General features: G+C 31.0%; 1 protein-coding gene across 6 annotated transcripts in view; it reads right to left on the reverse strand.

The window, feature by feature from the left end:
* LOC143076911 (phospholipid-transporting ATPase ABCA3-like) overlaps positions 1 to 6,868 on the reverse strand; it is a 43,829-nt gene extending 36,961 nt beyond the window's left edge. For 2 of the 6 annotated variants that reach the window (XM_076252820.1, XM_076252831.1), the window contains exons 1-2: positions 2,936 to 3,061; positions 152 to 199 (exon numbers count right to left, since the gene is read on the reverse strand). The gene's annotated coding sequence lies outside the window, so the exon portion shown is untranslated. Of the gene's footprint in view, positions 1 to 151; positions 200 to 2,931; positions 3,072 to 5,792; positions 5,916 to 6,846 lie in introns of those variants that run through there. The other 4 variants (XM_076252823.1, XM_076252815.1, XM_076252806.1 and 1 more) reach the window with 4 other exon arrangements.
* Positions 6,869 to 7,406: the final 538 nt, after the last annotated feature.

A 7,406-nucleotide genomic window follows, 5' to 3' on the forward strand; every position in this document is an offset into this window, starting at 1 on the left:
CATGAAGACTAACACTGCACGTTCATTACATCTCGAATTAAGCAACAAGTCGAGGTTCTATTTTACTTATCATTTACGATTATCTAATAACAATATTTTTTCATTTTCCAGTTTTTAGTTTAAACTTATACTACATAAATATATAGATTACCTCCTAAATATTGAATTCCGCTTGCTGAAGGTGTGCACTCTGAAGATTCTGAAAAAGATCAGGTAAATTGTATTGATAAATCAATGCTAGATATTTGAAGCATAAAAGAGATACGTGAAAATGTTGCGTAGCAACCATTTTTACATCTGATATATTGTCTGTGCAGTTCATTACTTCATATATATAAAAACTATAAAGACCGTTGACAAATAGAAATATAGAAATAGAAACGCATTCTACAAAAGCTAGGGTTATAAAAGGTTCATGATAATTAAGATGTCTGTATAAAATTACTTAATATACAGTTAATGTACAATGTTCATTGTTACAAAAATAGGTAACAGGTATTTGATTCATAATACATTGAGTGGGTTGAATTGTTCTTGCAAGGTATGAACATATCTTATTTCATTCCTATGTTGCTTGAAAATTTACCTACGTATTTTTTTTATCAATTATTACAGTTCAGAAGTATTGCACATACAACTGCATAACCTACATAAACTATATCCATATACAGTTAAGGGGTCAACTTTACCTTCGAATATAAAAATCCGTGTTATTATTTAAGTACGGTTATAATCAATGACACAATGACATGCAGTTTTGACTCAGAAAAAAATAAATAGATCATTCTGTCACAAATAAAGGCAACAGTAGTATACTGCTGTTCGAAATTCATAAATCGATTGAGAAAACACAAATCCGGGTAACAAACTAAAATTGAGGGAAACACATCAAATATTAGAGGAGAACAACGAAACAACAGAAACACTAAAATACAGAAACGAACTATAAGATAACAACTGCCATTTTCTCCTGACTTGGAAACAAGGAAATTAAAAAAAGATGATTCGTCCTAAATTACACGCAACAACGGCTAATACTGTAAATTTGATTAGATAAAGGTCATTCAACAAAGAAAACTGAAGGGAAGACATTCCAAAGTTGGTTCGCATAAAAAGAAAACCATTGACATTAGTCTCTGAATGGTTATATTAAGGTGTAAAATGGGGGATTTCGAGACAAATGCCTGTGATAAAAGTTATATTTCAAAATATACAAATAACAATAGTAGTCTACGCTTCTATGCTGGCATGAACATTTTATGAATTGAGAATTTTGTACCAAGGGAAGATATGCAGTAATGTAGAAAATAAAGGCAGTAGTAGTATACCGCTGTCCAAAAGGCATAAATCAATTAAATAAAAAACAAATTCCGGTTACAAGCTCAAACCGAGGGAAACGCATCAACTATAAGAGGAAAACAAACGAACAACAGAAACACTGTAGTGCAATAAAAACAAACATAGAAACATACTATTAAATAACAACTGCCATATGATATTCCTGACTTGGTACAGGACATTCTAAGAAAGAATGGTGGGTCGAACCTGTTTTATGACTAGCCATACCTCCCGTTTTTATATGACAACGTTAACAAATATAGCTAAAATGACAACGTGTCAGGAATACAATACAAACAAACGTAAGAACACTCAGCCCCAAACTATGTATATATAATTGAAATTGATTAAAATACGGTCAATTTTCATGAGATATAAACATCGGATGATGTATAAAGAAGGTACTACTTTCACATAGTCTATTTTGATGGTGGTCGTTAAAAAGAGGGAAATAAGTTATATGTTTAAGCTTTAAATTTTCAAATTGAATACACCATATTGATTTTGTGAAATTCATTCATATGTAACTGATGATTTTAAAAATATAAATTTCAACATTCAAATACACATTTTTATCATGTAATCTCAAAGTGAGCTTCATGCAGACTTCTTAAAGGCTTTTTGTGTTCCTTTTTTTTTTGACAAATGTATAGGTATCTTCAATAAGATTGAATTAAACAATTTGAATAGTTTGATTGAATCAAATCGGCGTATTTCTATGTTGAAAATGGCGTAAAGAAGAACGTAGCTTTGGTTCCATGCAAAACTGCCGTGTTTTTTACCAGGAACATAGACAGGTATGGATTTCTCTAGAGTGAGTCCTACTAACTGACCTTCGTGTATATCTTAAACGAATGGTTTATCTTTTGTTGTAAGACATACCAACACAAGTATGTTTAGTTTAGACATATTTTATCGCCTATAAACTATACAAAATTGGCAAGACACATGTTTTAAACTTATTTATGTCTTTTCCTAAAGAATTTTGCTAATTCAAACATCTATCGGTGCCCATTAAGTTAAACAAAAAGGGAAATTTAGTTGGCTTATAATTTTTGAAGACAAAATGGCAATTAAGTTAATTATTAACGTATCAAAAACGAAATTACAGGGTTATCATTATGTCTCTAGGTATATGTAACTTCAATTGTATTTTCAATGTCAACGATGCTTGTTAGTGAAGACACGATACCAATTATATCATCGTGATTTATTCCTCATTTTACCCAATAGTTAAATAAATGGTTTCGTGAAACACAACACAGAAAATTATACAGCGAAGGGTCTGAAATGATATATAGAGTTGACGTCTTTCATCACAATTTACAGTAAATCGATGACACAATTGTGTGTTTTGATTTCATAGACATAGTCTTAGAACAAATTATAATGACTACCACAGAAATAGAACATTGTCGATAGACATAGTCTTAGAACAAATTATATGATTACCCCAGAAATAGAATATTGTCGATAAACATACACTCACGAACGCAGAGTGGACCTGCTTATTTGTTAACCACAAGAACAGCATTGTGTATCCCAATTAAAGGATATATAAGAGATCCCATAATTATTATAAACAATACTGACCTACCAGATGAATTAAAGGTGTGTTTTAATCCAAATGAAATGCACAAATCAATGTTTTTTAGTTATAATATTTGGCCAATAAACAGGAAAGGGAACTATTACGAAACATGAATTTTCTATCACGTTTATGTTCATATGGCTATAAAGCGATAAATTGGAATTTACAATCTCAAAATTTATCGTTGTTAAATAAAACTCCTGATAAGAGAAGCCTTCAATAAACTTCACCTATATACCTGAAGATATCAGTACATGTACACGTTGGTATTGTGTGTCCAACATTTAATTAAGGCAAACCCTATGAAGCAACTGATATAACGTCTTATATAAATATGCATCGATTTTTTTTTAAGAATGTAAAAAACATAATCATTTTACTCAAAGGAAACTGTAATATTGATGACTAGATATTACTGTCTTCATTATTCCTATTTTTATTAGAACCGGCCTTCATGAGTAATTAATCCAATCTAATTAAAATACAGATCATGTGTCAAAGCTTAGCTTACGATCTATTGTACTTTTCATTTTAAAACTTTCGATATCCTCTGGTTTTGTCGGATTAAAATACACCTTCAAAATTTTGAAGGCTGAAATTTCATTGGTTGAATTGAAAATTACAAGAACGGAAACTTAAAAGCAGCATTGTCCGATCTTTGTACTATTAACTGTTATAATATTATAAATTGCCAAACGAATCAAATTTTAATATGACATAAGCAGATGTTGAACACAAGATATGTAATTTAATCAGACTGTAATCAACTGGCTGTGTATTGTTATATTTTCAAGGATAAGCAGTATAAACAAACTCGTCATAGATAATACGATTAAAATATTAAACGTCAAACGTGTGTTTTGTCTACAAAAGACTCATCAGTAACGCTCAAATAAAAAAGTAAAAACGGCCATTAAGTACGAATTTGGAGAGCAAATGAGGTCTCAAATTCCGAATTGTTTTGCCAAATAAATTTAGGGTAATCTATTTCTGGGGTAGAAAAAATCCTCTAAGTTCTTCGAAAAATTATAAATTTTGTAAACAGTTAATTTATAATACTATCATATCAATGATAAATCATGTCGGCATCAAAGTGCTGAGTACTAGACTGGTGATATTCTTTCTCCACCATGCAGCAGTGGCATCGACTATGTGGTTGTAAATAAACTCATCAAAGATAACCGGTAATGTTATAAACCAACTCCGTAAATTATTGCCTTAATGTCTAGTAAAATCAGTGCCTATGAATAACAACAAGTTAGTCACGGTAAATGTTCATTATACATGTATAATACCAGTAATTACGAAACTACACGAAATTAAAAGATAGCTGACCGTCAGTCTCAGGGACCACAAGAAGATATCAGATTTGTCTTGTCACGATTGTAACAGACATTGCATTACTGAATGTTTCAACACATAAAACTGTTTTGTTTTGCCAAATTGTAATTTAAAAAAGAAATATAATAAAATTGCGAATAATTTTTTTAAATTATGCCTGAAACCAATGGTTTTCATTAGAAAACAACACGATGTAAAATTTAGACTAACTAAAAATTTGTCGAGCTTGGTACTATGTATCCAATTTCATGTATATTGAAAATGCATTGCCTTTATTTTGTGAATAATAAAAACTTAAGTCGGGCTTGAAAAATTAGTATGTTTAACTAAATAATAGATAGATTAAACTTTATATACCATAATTATATTGTCATATAACTTGATTTAGGATGTATTCAATGTTATCTCCTTATCCTTCTTAACAATCAACTGGTCCATATATGTACCCTCGATCTTTTATAATAGACTTATTTTATTGAAATTTATCTCTATGGTTAGGACATAATGTAAACTTGAACAAATCAAAGTATTATAGACAACTGAAAAATACTTTTCTGACATCGGACTCAGACTTCGAATGTTTTTTGCTCTTTAATCGGGTTGTTAGTCTCTTTGACAGATTCCTTTTTCAATTTCATACTATAAACTTAAATAAATTCCCAAACAGTTTCGATGTAAAGATGAAACAAAGAAGCACAAAACACTACAGCGTCTTGTCATGTCATGGTTTTATAGCATAATCGCAAAAAGTCTATCCATTCTATCTTTGAAATACAGTTTACAAAACCAGAACTGTTCAAAACTTTCAAAAGTCGATCATTTTCATCCACCAAATGCTTCATTTCAAGGTATATAGAAAAGGGTTAGGATAATTTTTGTATAGTCAGTTTATGTTAAACTTTTGAATTGTGGATGGGATGGCCCTTAGAGGTAGGTAGATGAACTTAGTCTTTTTCTAACATTTAGCCTGGTTCGTTTACGATATTCGTCCGTTTTTTTTTTTGTTTTTTTTTAAATTGGGAGGGGAATTGGTGGTGTAGCGGTGAAGTGTATTCCATATACCAGAAAGGGCTACGAGTTTACGTGCAGCAAACTAAAGCTATCTGTATTTTATTTTTATTTGAAGGGCCAATAATATTTCTCTAACGTATTCAAATGCTAATTTTTTTTATCATTTGCATATAAAAGCTAAAAATTCGAAAGCTCATGAAATATTATACTTCAAGAGCGCAAGAACCAAAACGGCCAATACACAAGGCACACAGATCTCTGTTACAATGTATGAGTGATGTTGGTTTTTGATCGACGAAGCAGCGAAACACTGTCTGTACTCTTGTTGAAGAACTACTAGTTTACTATAGCTGATATAAGGCAGCAACATCATAGACACTTATTATGTTATTCTACAGCCTTAGAAAATCGCTGATATAACGTAAGCCTCTTATAGACTAGAGTGACAATTAATATGAGGCAACAACAGCTTATGAAGGATGGGTTTATATATTATAAATGTTCAACATACCTTGCAAAAAAATGAAATCCTGTGTAACAAAATATATGTATACTTCAACATTGTATATACATTATGTTTGTTTATTACAAATATTATCAATATACACAATAAGTAAGCAGATGATGATTAATCAATAATCTTTATACTTACACACCTTATATACATACAGATAACATAAATTAAATATACTTGTAGGTGTTAAGTAGCCTCACCATCCGTTTATAACTTTAGTTATTGACCATACATGTACTATATTGTATATTGCACTCTCACCTTCTCTTGTCAAATAAATTAATTAATTTACAAAAAAGGCAAATAATGGAAAAACGATTATTTATTTTGTTTTGTCTTATTTTCACGTGGTACAGCTTTATTGTGTCTACGTATGTCCATGTATAAACGGATATCCTAGAATGTACCTAGATAATACGTATGTCAAAGTTTCCTGTTAGCTTGGGCTTATTGTAGATGTGCCACTTTGACTAAATACACAAACTTTAGTACATGTAGATAGTATACTGATAAGGGCTAGTCTTCCAGGAACATCAACCGTGATAAACGTCCAGTAGCTAGCATATTAAATGCATTTTCAAGTAACGAACCTAACTTAGTCACTAGTTGTGTTTTCTGCTAACTGTTTTGATATACGATTCTTACACGGGATCTTACAAGATCTTACAACAGCTCTTTTACTATACATCTAGAAAGTCGAACGAGTATTATAATGTGTTGTGGTACCGTATAGCGAACGTTTACTTTCCAGAGCCGTTTGTAAAATTTCGTTATTTTCATTGAATAAGCGGTATACGATGTATTTTGGCGGTTATTATTTTGGCGGATTCAAAACTTTAATCAATAGATTCTACCTTTAAATATGCCAAATTAAATTGGCAGAATTTGTTTTGCGATTTTGTTCTATGCGTAAAAATAAGCGAAAATTTTAACTCCGCGAAAATAACCCGCTACACGGTATAAGGTGTCGTAATGTGTTCAGTTGTACTGTATGACTGTATCTTATTGTGTTTTGTTAATATAAGGAATTTTGCACCGATCGGCAACTTACATGATTTTACCTTGTAGGTGGCTCACCTTAGCCTTTGTCATTACACATGGTATACTGGATCTCTAGCTGTTAGTGACGTCAAATAAACGTTATTTTTTTACATACGTCACTTGTGACGTCTTAACTTGCATGTTTATTTCGCCGGTTTTTGCTATAGCACGTGTTTGACCAATCAGGCAACACACACTTGAATTCGTTATATATCCGTTATAGTCTAATCATAACAATGTAGAAGTTCAATTCCTATATGTATAGTATTTTTTCAAATCTTTGAAACATTTGATATTGCTTGTCTGGAAACTTGGTATTGCTCACAATATTAGGTCTCTCGCTTCTTGATCCTCATTGTTCAGACGTTTATGTTTATAAATTTTCAAACTAAAAGCTTATATGGATTTTATGTAAGGTAAAGGGATCGTTAAGATATCACACAGAAAAACTGTTCCAAGAGGATCGAGTTTTAAGATCATGAAAAATTGATCAAATCTTAAAATAATCATCATGTCTTATTACAGATTTGTTTGTCAAGTGTATAACACCTGATTTTTGTTGAGTCAACA

This window comes from Mytilus galloprovincialis, chromosome 1, assembly GCF_965363235.1.
Source record: "Mytilus galloprovincialis chromosome 1, xbMytGall1.hap1.1, whole genome shotgun sequence".
Lineage (NCBI taxonomy): Eukaryota > Metazoa > Mollusca > Bivalvia > Mytilida > Mytilidae > Mytilus > Mytilus galloprovincialis.